Genomic DNA, 16,203 nt, shown 5'->3' with positions numbered 1-16,203 from the left:
TGGGGGCTCATTGTGCATTGTATTGAGGTATATAAAATGTAATTAGACAGCAGTATTTTTCATAAACAGAACAATGGCCTTATGCGCCTGAGTCTATAAGTTTTCCTATAAGCAGAGGAAATAAATCCCAGAGAAACTGGTCTCTGAATCGTTGCCTTTCACAATTGAAACAAAGAGACCTGGAATCGTCAAGGTATCTTTGAAACATGTCTTGTCATGTTCATTTATGTAACCATAACTGATAATGTAAAACACCATAACTAACAGACACTTTTCTTTTCCAGTTTGGACAGGGCTGATGGGCCTCTCATAGCCTGAGGGGGCAGTATGTAAGAGCACCAATTTCAACCAGAGAGGTAGAATCCAGGTCAGGATACTTGAATCATGCTTCATACTCCAGAGCCATGTCATGCATCTCTCATTTCTCTGGGTTTGTTCCTTCTGCCAAGAACTTGCTTTCTCCTTTGCCTATTCTTCTTTAGACATACAGTTCAGGTATTATTTCCGCAAGGTTCTCTTCACATGGCCCACCTCCATTAACGCTGGATAACATGGTTGCCATAGTGCTAGTACCTGTACCTACATTTGTCTCAGGATTAACCACACCGTTGTATACCTTTAATTAGTCTGTCTCCCCCACTAGGAGTCTGGGAGTGATTTGAGGGCAGATAAGTTGCCTAAACCCAGGATTAGGAAGTACCTAGAATAAAGGATATCTCAATAAATGGTGAAACAGTTGAGAACTACATGTAAAGTTACATCACATTTATTCATGGGTAAATTAACGAACTTATGATATTCCTTATTAGAATTTTATTGAGGTTTCTCTCTAAAAATACATTTTTACAGACTCTTACTTTCTGGCACTGAGGCTTCTCTTACATACCATTGTACCGATATGATTGAATAATATGACCAACATCACTCCTCTAAAGAACAGGATAAATAACTAGGTGACTTTAATAGGTGGCCTTTGTTTTTTGCCCTACTTGTCCCTATTAATACTATTCTTTCTAATCATTAACCATTTCTTTCTATATAGTACTAGGTCATTTGTTGCTTCATTTCTCCTATTTTTTTAAACATTACTCTTGTAGTGAAATTGTCCATTTTCTTAGTTTTACTCCCACTCATTTTCCAAAGCCCTTGCCTTATGTGTAGCAGGTAAGAAGTCTTCACCCAAAAATTATGTATATAGTTTATTAATAGGTTTATTGGGTCATAACAGGAAATAGCAGAGCTAGGAAGCTTCGGGGTTTATTGACCCACCCATTCATGATGTAATCAGGAACCCAGGTTCTTACTATCTTCTGGGTTTGTTATCCATACATTAGCGTTTTCCCAAGTGTGGCTTTCCTTTGGCTGTGCATAGAATAGTCAACAGTAGCAATTAAGGCTGTGTCCTTCCTCCTTCACGTTCAACAGGAGAGTGGGTACATCTCTTCTTACTGCTCTTTGAACAAGAAAACTTTTCCCATATGTCTTAAGAAACCTTCTCTTCGTGACTTCTTGCATTGGGTTGAGCCTCATGTTCATTCCTGAACCAATTCCTGTTGCCACTGAATGTATTGTACCAATTAGCTTAGACCTGGGCTCACAAACAAATCTCTGACAAGGGGGAATGAGAGTAACATAAGTAGTTTACTGCTTGAGGAGAGGCCAAACCACTAAGTATTGTGACTTCTACACAATGGAATGTTGCAATCATTTTCAAACCCCCCAATCTTGCTTCTATTCCCATCACTCCACTAAAACTCTTCCAGCTCAGGTCTCAAAAGGTATCTATGTTGCCAAATCCAACCACTGCTTTTCAGTCCCCATCTCATTTGACTCCTTGGCAGCATTTAACTGTGTCATCAGTCCTTTTTCCTTAAAGCACACTTCCCTTGACTTCTGTTATCATACTCTTGCTGGGATTCTTCCAGTTCCTTTATTATGCCATTGGGTTGGTGTAATCAGGAACCCAGGTTTCTACACAGTGGAAAAGGGGTAGAGTGGACATTAAGAAGAAGCTACATGTCTCCATCAGTGTGCTATATCTTTCTTTAGATGTTTCAGTGCTAGCTGAAATTAAATATGTCCCCCAAATGGCTCACAGTATTTCCTCCTAGAGCAAGTCCTCTTCCAAGTTTTCCTGCACTATGAACCTTATTGAAATTTTTCTTATTATCCACTTACTCAAAAAGACAAGGAGTTACTTTTGACTCTGTCTCATTCAATCTCAAACATGGTCCAATAAAAAAGGAACAAAATACCTAATTCATTTATTTAGCTACTGCTTACTATATATTTGGCACTAGGTATGTAATTATATACAGTGCCATTACTAGACAGATTAGTAATATAAGGTTGGTATATAATGGTAAAAAAAAATTCAAGAGTCTTATTCCTTATAAACATTAAACAAATTTGCACATACTTATACAAATTTGTGACAAAGATTCTGGATGCAAATAGGGTATCATGGAATAAAAATTGGAGTTCACATTAAAACAAGTTCACATTAAAACAAGTATATGTAAGCTCAGTCCTGAAAAGTAGGAAGCATATAGGCAGACTAAGAGAAAGGATGAGCACTGACACAGAGAGAATGACATACAATGACATAATAAAGGGACTGGAAGAATCCCAGCAAGAGTATGATAACAGAAGCCAAAGGAAGTGTGCTTCAAGGAAAAAGGACTGATGACACAGGTAAATGTTGCCAAGGGGTCAAATGAGATGGGGACTGAAGAGCAGTGGTTGGATTTGGCAACATGGATATCTTTTGAGACCTGAGCTGGGAGAGTTTTAGTGGAGTGATGGAAATAGGAGCAAGATTGGGGGGTTTGAAAATGATTGCAATGTGACAAAGTGGGGCATTATATGTACACCACAACTCTGAAGGAGTTTTTCTGGAAGTAGAACAGAGTGCTGGTTGGTAGCTGAAGAGGACTGTGTGGTAGTGGAATTGGATTGTTTTATATTTATTTTTTGTTTTGTTTTGAGATGAGACTTGAATTAGCACTAGCAGAGACTAGAACTCCATGGGATTTTTTTTTTTTTCTGTTTGTTTTTTCCTTTTAATTGATCTATCTCTGACTTGTAGAACACCTGCTACATAGTAGATACTCACCAACCTTTGATAATTAAGTGAATGATCTTCTAGATGATGTTCATGTGTGAGTGAGAACTATCCATTATAAAATGGGAGACCAGAAGTGCAGAAGAGAAATCTTTCAAGAGTAACAGGGCTCAGATCCTGTGCACATGTAAAAAGTTTTGTCACTTAATGGAAGGAAGAATATTCTTCTCATTGTAAAAAAAGAGCAGGTAAAAATGGGTACAGACCCAGTTAGTATCTAGATTTGAGATGAAGTTCCCATCTCACAGTTTCTAGAGATTCTTAAAGGGTATGAGGCCAGATAAGCAGATGAAAGTAAGGAGAACATGTAAAAATGTAGTAACATCTCTGGATACTTTAAAGCCATGTCTCGTGGATTTATACCTACATCCTTCTGTCTTATTGGGTAAGACCCATCATTGTTAATGTGCATGGATGCAGTAGGGGTGGGAAACACCTGATGGCTGGTCGTGGCTTATCTAGGGTTTTGCCAAATAAATTGAAGGGCAAGGGAACTGAGGATTTTATTCTGGTGGAATAGGAAAAAGAATGAAGCCTGGAGGCGACTACAGAAGAAGAAAAATTGGTCCTTGGGGATCAGCTCACAGAATTATTGTACTGAGCTGAGAGGATTGGAGGTTGTGTTCATTCAAGATGCTGGCCTATCTGAAGTTGTGATTTTGAAGGCTGCATTGCCCATGTCACTTAGTCACCTAGCCTGGACAGTCCATATTTCTCCCAGTATCTCTCTAACCTACAGATTTTTCTCCATTTCCTCTGCCCCCACTGTGGCCTGAGCCCTTGTTACATTAGTCACCTGCAGGATCCTTCTAACACACTTCCATGCCTTCAGGCTCTCCGTCTTTACCTCTTTTTTCCTAACGCAATTTTTTCCACACTGATACCTGATTGATCTTAAAACAGTGTCTCCGTCACACAGCATCCCTACCCAAGACCTTCACTCTGTGTCTGAGGCATGTCTTAAAAAAACCTTAACTTGGCATTCAGGCTTCCTATCATTTTGTCCTATTTTATGTATTGAATTATTTTATTTATTGAATTATTTATTTGACAGGAATTCACTTTGCACCTACACTGTCTCCTTATCATCCACTCCCCGACCCCTATGACTTGCCTGGCAATTCCTTCCTCTTTCTTTTCATCAGTGGAAATCATTATTGTGATTTTAATCTAAATCTTTTTACTATTATTTATAGTTTACTAAAGATTTAGTTAAGTGCATTTTGTCTGCCAAGGACTTATGTCATCTTTTATGTCTTTTAATGTTCTGATGATTATATCAGAAGTTTTAACATTTAAAGCTTAAGGATGCTTTTCTTTTTACATCACATTTTAATGATAAACAATAATCATGATGATACCTATAATAATAAGGACAACTTCACTAGTCCAAATATGGGAAAAAAATTTTCTGTATGATTTACCTACAACTGCATTTATCACATGTTAACCTCACTCCCACACAACAGAACATTAATTATATTTAAAGAAAAACAACACTGCTATTTTTGGTGCTTGGAACTATCAACCATATGGAAATGCATTTTTACTATGTGATCCATAAGCAGTTAAGTGGTTACATTCCTGATGTGTTCATGTCAGGGATATATCTGCTTTCCTTGAAGAAAATTCTCATCCTCCATAGGCATAACCTTCAAGGAAGTGAGAAGTCTAAGAGGTTAGGTGTTCTAGGAAGCCCCATGCCAGTGTTTGACATGTGGAGACAAACACCCAAGAGAAACCCTGGGCTTTCGGAGTTGAGAAATCTTAGTCACTAGAAACTCCTCCCATGGATGGGTGCTGGACTTTGAGTTGGGGCTAAGGAGTAGTGTCTATCAGAACCTCTCAAGGGGCAGAGTACCTCTTTTCCAGGGGGAGAGTGGCACTTCATCATTTGTATGCACCCAGAGTGCCATCCTGTGGCCTAAAAATTGAGCTGTATTTGTATGTAGTAACTGCCTGTGGTATTTTTAAGGAGTTTTATGAGAAGCCAAAGTACAGTGGAGGTAAGATTTATCAAGGGTTCCTAAAAGCATGACCAAAAGGAAAAAAGGGGGAAAAAAAAAAAAAGAAAAATAGGAAGGAACACCTTATAATTCTTGTCAAATTGGTTCCAATTAAAATCCTCATCTGGCCTATTGCTGGTTCTATTCTGGTGTCTAATTCTTCCTTGCCATTTTAATTCCTCTGCTGGTTTCCATGGTTTCTTTCTCCTTCCTCCCTCAGATGTACATTAGCAATGATGTTTGCTTTTGTCTTAATTTCAAAACAGGTTTTAAAATGCTAATATTTGTTAATGTCAAGAGATTAGGTAACTTGATTTAAGGAAATATGGCATTTCACACTTGGGCAAACTGTAGTCAAACAGTGCCTTCCAAACAAAGGATGCACCCTGGCTTTTTCCCACCATCTAAAGCATATAAAATCTCGAGAAGTAAATGTGACATACTGTTTTAATTCCATTCCTTAATTCTAGTGAGTGTTCAAGGAAATAGGTACTCTCATTTACTTGTAAGGGAAGCATAAAATGACCCAGACTTTCTAGATGACAACTTTGCACTGTACTTTAAAAAAATATTTCAGATGTTCACATTTGTTGACCTAGCCAGTGTTCTTTTAACAATTCATCCTCAGTAAATGAACAGAATTGTATAGAAAGAATACTGTATGTTTGTATTATTTATAAACTTAATTACAGCAACTTAATTTTTTTTAAAAAAAATCCCAATTATCTAATAATAAGACACTGGCCCAATAAGGTATAAAGCATCATACAGTAAAAATGCTCAACAGAAATTAAAGATGATGTTATAGAAGAAAGAATACTTAATAACGGGAAAACATTCTCAACATATTAAGAGACAGGCATATCGTAGAATAGTAATTTGGATCTCACAGAGGGCATATAAAGGACCAAAGAATAACCCCATTCTATTCTCTCAAACTGAAGTGGAAACCAGCAGTGAAAGAGCCAGATAATGGAACTCAAAATATCACCTCCATAATACTCTTTGTCACCCCTTGAACTTCCCCTCCCCCAGTGAAACCCAGGCACTCTGTCACAGGTAGACCCAAACAATGCCAGGCCTCCTCTGGGATGACTGGAGAGAGAGCTCCTCTTGTTCACTTCCTTTTCCCATTTTCACCAATTAGATGAGTTAGTCTTCCTCCCCTAAGGACAAGTCACCAAGGGATTGGGAAGGGGCGGAACTGGTTCCTGGATCTAGATCCCTTTCCCATCTGGGATATGGAAATTTCTTCTTTTCTGTGTCTAGAAGGGAGTAGGGACATAGGCTTTCCCATTTAATACTCTGCAGCTTTTAACTGCTGGTTAATTAGTTTAGGACTCAAGAGAAAGAAAGGATTGTTATTATTTTTGCCTCTATAAACTGCAATAAATAAATATGCAGTGGGTTACCAAAATTTTGCATGGCATATCACTTTGTATGTAATGGCTGGGAATATCTATATATCCATGCACAGTATTTTCTACAATGAACGTTCACTTATTTTATAGACTTTATATGTATGTCTATAAATATATAATATATGAAGGAATATATATTTATACTTTTATATATTATATATAACATATAAATGCATTTAATACCCTTAACCTACCAAACATCATACTTTAGCTTAGTCCACTTAAACATACTCACAACACCTACATTACCCTATAGTTGGGCAGAGTCATCCAGCACAAAACCTATTTTATAACTAAGTGTTGAATATCTCATGTATTTTGTTGAATACTCTACTGAAAGTAAAATGTGAATGGTTGTAAGTCTATATAGGTTGTTGTTTATCCTGGGGATTGCATGGCTGACTGGAAGCTGCTGCTTGCGGCCACTGTCCAACATCAGGAGAGTATCATACCGCGTATCACTGCCCAGGAAAAACTCAAAATTCAAAGTACAGTTTTTACCGAATATATATTACTTTTTGCACTATTGTAAAGCCAAAAAATCTAAGTTGAACCATTGTCAGTTGTGTGTTGTCTGTATTCCTTTATGTATTTCTTTATAGTGTAATATTATATTTTATTGTTTTCATATTATGATATTAAATACATATATCTAAATATCTGTAGGCTTCAGAAGGAAAATAAAAGGTATAATGACTAAGTTAAACTGATTCATATCATGGCCTAAAACTCTGGGGTGTTTTCAAACAAACAAAAGCAAGCATTCCATGTGGTGTAACAAGGCACCCTTTGTCTTTTAGGTGGAGAAAATAGTCAGGAGAGAACTGCATGTTACCCACAGATTCCTGAGCTGAGGGGACCTGAATGCTTACCATATGTGTATGATGGAGAAAGGTTTTGTGTTGGAGATGTGGGTATGGAAGAGAGGTGTAGGTGGGGTTACCTGTAAATAAGAATAGATGATTGCTGGTACTTCTTATCCTGGACTTCCCAAGAAAGCTCCCTACTCTAATCTTCTTGGACCCACCCACTAATTTGTCCAGCCACCTATCCATCATTCGTTTTGACGAGTTTATGGAAAATCAGCTAATACCAGGGCAGCAAGTATGAATATACTTGTCCCTAACTGAAAGAACTTCTTATCAAGGCATCATTTCAGAGATGAACCAATTATTAAAATCATATCCGTAAGTATTTGAAACTATGTGTCAGGCGTCATGATAGACCCTTTACATGGACTGATTTATTTGATCCTTGCTAACCACAATTCCAGACCTAGATACATTTCCACACACTTGCTATAGATGATAAATTTTAAACACGAAGTTTAAGGAATTGCTCAAGGTCATCTAGCGAGTATGTGATAGAGCTGAATCCGTACCTGTGCAATTTGACTCCCAAGTTTATGCTCTTTGCTACCATCCCAAACAGCTTTCACAGCCTAATCCTTCCAGACGTGACATTAATTAACTTTCTGAAGTCATATTGTGGTTTGGGGATGGAAGGATACTTTTGTTTAATATTTTGAAAATTTTGGAGAAACACTATAAAGTTAAAGGATGCCAGATGATTTTTATTAAAAATAATTAGAACGATATCCTAGTCACCAAGAATACATTTGTATTGGAGGAAAAAATAAATGACTAGTGCTTGAAATAGATACCCCAAAGCAATATGTAATCACATACAAAAATAACATGAGGATGCCAGCCTGACTCATGTGATTCTTCCCCCCTCTCCCCCTTGTGATTCTCAGTTTATCTTATAGTTGAAAAGAACAAACCCCTGGGATAAATCACCTCATTCCATATCAGTTCTTTCTGCTTTTTTGAATTTAAATTTGAAAATGTGAAGCCTGAGAAATCCTAGAATCTAGTCTTTTTAATATGAAGTTTAATTTAGGAGATGGCACGGAAGAAGAGCTGTAGAACTTCTAATGGATTTTTTTTTCTGAAGGAACATGAAATTAAATATTGGTAATTATTTGACACGCTTTTAAATGTAGATTCTAAATCCATCCTATCATAGGAACTTCCAGATGTACCAAGCATTAGTGTGACAATTGAAATGGTAAAATGCTTAAAAAAATGATGAGAAACCTCATTTTCAAAACCAGATGACAGATACAAAAAGTTGGCAGTATGTCTAAAAGAAAACATAGCATGCAGAGGGAGATCTAAAAATACTATAAACAAAAACTGAAAGACAACTTGGAATCTGACTTCAGAAATATTGTAGATTTTAAAATAGCCCCAGTGACTTCTTTTCCCCTTTACAATGAAATTTGATGGACTTTCAATATAAGAGTTTGGGTCTTTTTTTTTTTTTATGCTTATGCCATTCTTTGTAAATTTCATTTTAGTTCATAGTTTTATTTTTTTATTCCGAGATTTAAATATGCTCTCTAAATGTGTTTCTCTATCATGACACCCTATTTCATTTCCAAAACTGAAAGCCCAGTGGGCTAATTCACTTCTGTTTCTGATAATGTTGCACCCTAGCATAGGGCAAGAGGTTGGCTGAGAGAGGTGCTTTTTAAACTCTGCATCAGATTGTACACCAGACGCCCCTGCAGGGCTCCATAAAACAACAGGTTGCTGGGCCCCATCCCCAGATTCTCTGATTTGGTATGTCTGGGAGATGCCTGAAGATATGTATTTCTAACAAGTTCCCAGGTGATGTCTGTGCTGCTGGTACCTGGACCACACTTTGAAAACCCCTGACCTTCCTAGAGAAACGTTGGGTATGGAGGGCTGTAAAGAGTTTCAGCATCGACCAACTTAGCTGAATCTGTAGATTGCTGACATAAATGAGTAAAATATAGATTTAGAGGACAGAGATGGAAAAAAACCAATATATGTCATAAAACATTTTGAAGTTTTTGACTGAAACATAAATTTGAAAGTGCCTAATATGCATATATGATATGTTCTAGCAAAAACTAAAAAAAACAATAATGAGAAAATCGCTGGCCTAAAAAAGAAATTCCGGAGATTGACTAAGTAAGGAGTGAATAGGCCACTGGAAGGAAATGCCAGCATATCTCTGTAATTAGAGCTAGGTGTGAGCAGCTTATATCCATTCTGTTGATCCTTGGCAAGATGACAGTGATGCAAGTGAACCAGCTTCTTTCGAATGCATATGATACAATATAAACTAGAATAAAAAAGTTTTTAAAATTTACTGGAGTAGCTATCAAATATATAGCCCCTTCATGCGTATCTTTAGGACACAACCAGAATTGAAGCATTGTTGAAGTAAATCCAGGAAAATTGCAGATGAAATGCAAGGTATAAAGTACCGGTTCTGTGGAGCTTGGAAAGTTCCGAAAGGGCTGAATATAAATAAGGTAGAGAATGGTGAATTATGGCAGCTAGCTATGCCATTTAGCTAATGAGCATCATTGATAGAGTTGCCTCACCTTCTACCAGTGTATTTCTCTCTGTCTCTCTCTCTCTCACCCCCTCCTTTCTTTCCTTCCTTCTTTCCCCCTTCCCCTTCCTTCCTTCCTCCCTCCCTCCCTTCCTCCCTCCTCTCTGCTTTATGTTCAACAAGCGTTTTTGCACATCTACTCTGCGCGAGGTACAGAGTGTGCTGGGTCAGCTTCAGGATGTAGCAGTGAAGGAGGTGTTATGATTGCTCTCATGGATCTTTACAGTCTATTAAGGTAGATATTTGGCAAATGATTTAAGTTGGGAAACATTCTGGGAAGGAAGAGTGTGCCCAATAAAATCATATGACAGAGGAACAAGTCCTGTTAAGGAATCAGGCCAGGCCTCTCTGGGTAAATGTTTGTACCTCCATGCTTTGAAAGAGAGACTTTGCCTTGTCCATTCTTTATCCTTTGACCCTAGAACACTGCCTAGAATGTTGTGTCTACTTAATAAATATGTGTTGAATAAATAATTCTGAGCTCTGAATGTGAATAAGGCTAGCTAAGTGGAGGATTAAGTGGTAATGGGGATCATTCCAGGCAAGTAGCACGTGATGTTGTTCCCAAACATAAATTTGGCTGTCCAATATGGTAGCCATGTGCAGCTATTTTGCATTTGGAATATGGCTAGTCCAAGTTGAGATGCTCTATGAGTATAAAATACACAATAGATTTTAAAGACTTAGTATGAATAAAAAGAATGCAAAATAACTTACTAACAAATTTTAAAATATTGATTATATGTTGAAATTATTGTAGCTGAAAGATTCTGGGTTAAATCAAATCTATTATTAAATTTACTTCACCTGTTTCTTTTTTTTAATTTTTAATGTGGCTACCAGAAAATGTAACATTACATACGTGACTTACATTTGTGGCTCCCATTATATTCTGTTGCACAGCACTGATATATATTATGCCATCCAGATGGTTTTATTTGATGGAAGTATTATGTGAGGGGAGTCTGACATGTATTGCACACTTTTGCTCTCTGATCTGAAATACGAGATCATTCCATCCCACTTGTTCCTGTACTGTGGCAAGTCCCTGTACAGAGAGAAACGTGTCTTGCTGAAAAGCTGTTGCGTTGTAAAAGCTTACTGTGTTGACCTGTTATTTGATTGTCATACTGTGCATCTCAGTACAAAAATTTTAGCGTCTAAGAATGCTGCGGAGTGAATAGATTTAGTGAACAGCTTCTGAGAAGTGTGGTGATAGATGTAAATGCCAACCATATTTCTTTCATGAGTCCCATTCCTAGTTTGCTTGAGAGGTTATGTTGATCGGACAGTTTGGGGTTTATGTGGCCACGTGGTGATATATTGAGGCAAATTGGTTCTCTCTTTTAAGGAAGAATAAACTTTGAGAAATGGAAGTAGAATGGGGAACATTCTCTGTGGATACAGCTTCAGCTTGTAGGTGTTTTAAATCCCTGAACAGGAAACAGTGCTGATGATTAGAATCTTTATATTCTGAATATGTTCAGAAGGATTGTGGCATCCAGAAGGAAAAGGAATGTGTTGTAAAAGTTAATTCCAAGGCCCAGCTTCATGTGCCCATGGAGCAATGGAAGCAGGAGAACTGGCTGTATATTGGCAATTGCTTTCAGTTAAGGGGGCTCTTCAGTTTCAAACAAATAACTAAATTCAAGAAGAGTGATAGCACACAAAGCTATATAAATAAAACAATGAAACAACACTATTTTCTAGGGAAGTCTACAAACACAAATATTAGTGGTAATAATGTAGGGGTTAAAACAAAGAAAATGTATGCTAATGCCTAATGCTATATATGTGCTATACTTTTAGATGATGTTTTTACTGTCTTGTTCTGTCCCTCATTCACTTGGAATTGGGAGGGGCCAAGAAGGAGTATTTTGTTTAATTTTTCTTAATGAGGAACGGATGCAAGATAAGGCTCTCTCACTGCTTTCAGATTAACCAATTTGGGCAAATTCATGATATCCAGTTTGCATTCTCCACTGGTGCCAAAAAATGGTCAAGTGTCTGGGCCTACCTCATCTTAATAACAGGTGGAGGACATCTCAATGATCCTATGAATTTTACCTGTGAGATTTTTCATTTTGATTAAGAAAATCACATTGATTTTGGACCATAGTTCAGTGAGGCAACCTACTTCTTTGCCCATTGTGTAAATTTTCGAGATTTCGTTTGTTAGCTCTACTTTGGGTATGATGTTGTCTTGATGTGCAAAGCTGTAACACTGGAACTTTATCTCAGTCTTCTTGAAGACCTAAAGGATAAATAATATTTGACAAATATTTGAATGCCTACTATGTGCCAAGGTAAGCCTCAGTTTAGCGTCACAAGAGATAAAGCATTATCTGCACTTGAAATACAGAAAAATTCTCAGCAAAGATTGCTCAGGAAAGCTAAACAAGGTACAAAAATGTATTCAGGGACAAGGTCAGGCCTTTTCTCAGGGCCTAGTGTGATGGAGTTTTCCCGGCATCTGCTCAAGTAAGAGTTCATAAGGTTAATTTGCTCCATGCTTCCGAAACACAAAAGAGGAAATTTTAGAGGGCTATGAAATATCCTCTTTGAGGTTAGGGAAAACTTTGCGGAAACTAAGAAGGCTATAGAATAGAAGTGCCAAAGGTGATAAAGAAAGGTATTGAGGAGGAGGAGGAGATGTTGAGCCCAAAGCTTGGGGAAAAACTAGCTTCCGATGTAGTTCAACAAGTATGATGGAATCTAGTTGTATTTGTTAAGGTAGGCCAACTACTGTTATAAGATAACTCAAAGAAATCACTTATTCCTCAATAACAATAGTAGGCAGGTGCATAGCAGTGGGTGGTTTTCTTTACACTGTTCTGGGAGGAAAGGACCCAGGCTGATAGAAACTCTGCCATTTTCAACATATATCTTCAAGGATCACTTTCATTTTGGCCTACTATGCAGGGAAAGGAGCATCTAAGAGATTTTTGTGGGTTTTGCCTGAAAATGGTCCATATCACTTCTGCTCCCTTTCTGTTGGTAGATCTCAATTATACAGTCATGTCTAATTGCAAAGGAGACTGTGAATGATAATCTAGATGTTCATTGAGGCAGAAGAGGAGAACCTGGAGCAAGGCCAACAACTAGTGATCTCAGCTAGATTGGTTCAACTGAACATTGATTGTGTGCACCCTCAACACAATCTGATTATTGCTGTTAGATCACTCTTGAGTAAACATAACACCTCATGCCAAGTCAACATTTAGAACATTTCAGTTTCTCCCAAGTATTTTACATATGTTCAGCTGGATGCTTAACTCTGACCTCAAATATCATAGCTGTCTGGGAAGAAGTACAATTCAGTATAATATTACCTTATCTTGTTCATATTGTGACCATGTAGGCAACCCGATGAATGCAAAAAACATGTTTTTTGGAGTTAGATAGACATGGGTGTGGGTCCTTGTTCTTGACTTCATAATTGTTATACTTGGGTAAGTGTCTTAACTTCTTTGAGGCTTAGATTTGACATCTTAATGAGAAAAGCAAAACAAAATGAAAATCCTCCTTTCCAAAGTTGTCAAGAAAATTAATTTATTTTTACATGTAGAAGTAATAAAAAATTAAATCCTCGGCAATTTTTTCATGTTAAAATAGCTGTTGTAATTTATTTCTCAAATGATATATATATTTTTAAAACTAAGAGTAGAGGTTGAGTTTTCTTAAATGATGTTTTACCATCTGTAATGACAGTAATAGTTTCTTTTCTACTCATTATGATGATTAATATATTAATAATCACTTATATCCTCCCCCCAATTTTGCCAATTATGCACTGTCTAGGGCCATGTTTAGTACATAGTTAATTGGTGCTCTTTAACTAGAACTTTATTATTTATGCCTTTCCCCAAGCTACAAGCACTGTTTAGCTTTAAATTGCATTGTGCATACAGAGCCTACAACAGTTTACATTTACTCAGGAATATAGTTGGTGCTCTTTAAATGCTTGTTGAATGCCTGGCCTCAAATCAATATTCTAGAATTAACAACAATCTAAATTTATTGCAAGATAAAACTTTGAAGATTCTGCTATGACCATTGATGTCTACTTTTTCTCCCTCAGATGGGATTATATACCAGGGAAAGGAACTTGGATAGGCACATTTAAAGCTTGCCTGCCAAGTCAATTTAAAATAAAGTTGGCAAATTATTTTATCTCTTGCTTTTCCTTTCTCTGAGATTTTTAGTACAAGTTGCTTGATTGACATATAGGGAAAAGAAAAGACATGTTCTACACTTCAGTAAGGATTAACCAGGGAACAGTTTACACTCCTAAAGATCAGCTGGCATGGTGACCATGAACTTCCGAGCTTCCAAGGATCACAGTAAAAGTGTGCAGAACCAGAGAGAGAAAGGGTGACAAGAGAGAAAGGGCAGTTTCAGGAACATCTGCTTCTTCAGATCTTTCCCACCTAAGAGTTGCCTCATTCAAAGTCTTCAAACAAAGCTCAGGAAAAAAGCCATTTGTGTCAGAACCGTGTTTAGTGCTGAATGCACACAGAAAGGGCTCTCCTCCCTGCTGTGCTCCACATGGAGATGAAATGGAAGCTCTCTATTATGCATCTGTGTCAAAGTCATTCCTTCATCCAGCTATCCTACTTCCAGGATAGGGTAGATTCTATCTGGGTCAGCCGATTAACCAGCCCTTGTCTTAAAATCTCTACCTTCTCTCATGCAGTCTGCAAGTATTTACTGGACTTGGGAAATACAAGTCTCTTTCTCTCATGGAAGTTACATTACCCCCTCCCCCCAAATAGAAGGATCTCAGCAATAAATAGAAAAAAATAAGTGGATTATTAGGGAGAGTAATGACTGATGATGATGAAGTATTAAGAAAAAAATAAGGGCTATCTGAAAGGAGGTAATGAGTGAGTGTTGAATTTAGAGAAAGCAATCCAGGAAGGTCTTTTTGTGTAGGGGGCATGTGAACTGAAAGCCGAACGGCGAGGAGTCCAAGGGCTACCATACATAGCTCTGAGCTCAGACCCCTTTAGGAAGAGGGAGCAGCAAGTGCTAATGCACTGTGAGAGAATGTCCTTGGCTGGTTCATGGAAAAGAAACAAGACCCTTGTGTCCAGAGTGGAGTGGAGTCAGTATGGCTGACGCTATGAGAACAGAAGATGCCAGATTAACTAGTTCCTCACAGGCCGTGAGAACGAGTGAGTTTAGATTTTATCCTATGTGGTAAGAAATCATTTGTACCTACTAAGAGGTTATTTATTTTTGCTCATTCCATGTGGTTAAATATTCTGTGCTATGAAAGTTATTTTTCTGGTGTCTTGAGCTCTGCACTCAAAATCATAGTCCATAGGTCTGTCAAATTGCAAAATCATTAAAAGAATTTTAATAACATTTATTTACACTTGCAAATTGCAAACTTGTGAATGGCAAACTTTATTTCTTTGTAATCTTTTCCACATTTGGAATAAAGTAAAGACTAAAATCCTTTTTTTACTAGATGATTATAATGAGGACTTTTATTTAATGTATCAAAAATTACACCATTATGAAGGTCCTCTTTCCAAAGGGTGATTGCTAAAAGCCATGTTCTTTCTTTAAGGCACGTTTCCCATTTAAAAGCACTTATCTTTGCAAGAATGAATGAAATGGTTTAGGAAATTGGTGCTAATTGGCAATGACAAGCTGACTGTAAAGTCCTGTCCCCTTTTTCTTCGTGGTATGTTTTTCTATGAACTTTATGCAAACCATTGGCACTTATAAATTCTTTCTATTTCAAATAGATTTCAATTATTTGCTGCTTTGATGTTTGTAGCTGCATTTGTTTGAGGTTTGTCCACTTACAAGAAGTAAAAGTGTTTTGGGGGCGCCTGGGTGGCGCAGTCATTAAAGCGTCTGCCTTCGGCTCAGGGCGTGATCCCGGCGTTCCGGGATCGAGTCCCACATCGGGCTCCTCCGCTGGGAGCCTGCTTCTTCCTCTCACTCGCCTGCTGTGTTCCCTCTCTCGCTGGCTGTCTCTCTCTCTGTCACATAAATAAATAAAATCTTAAAAAAAAAAAAGTAAAAGTGTTTTGAGAGAACAAGAAAGTATAGGCTATTTCAGTTAAGGCAAAAACTTCCAACTAGCAAACGTAGAATATGTGAGTGTTGATTTAAATGAAACAGTATCTCTGAGGTACATGTGTTTGGAAGTTGAGATCTGGTGTGATTTAAGTTTTATGTTTACTTTGTGCTCTGTTTGTTC

Source organism: Ursus maritimus, unplaced genomic scaffold, assembly GCF_017311325.1.
Source record: "Ursus maritimus isolate PB19 unplaced genomic scaffold, ASM1731132v1 scaffold_15, whole genome shotgun sequence".
Classification (NCBI taxonomy): Eukaryota; Metazoa; Chordata; class Mammalia; order Carnivora; family Ursidae; genus Ursus; species Ursus maritimus.
Note: the sequence above shows the minus strand (reverse complement) of the source record.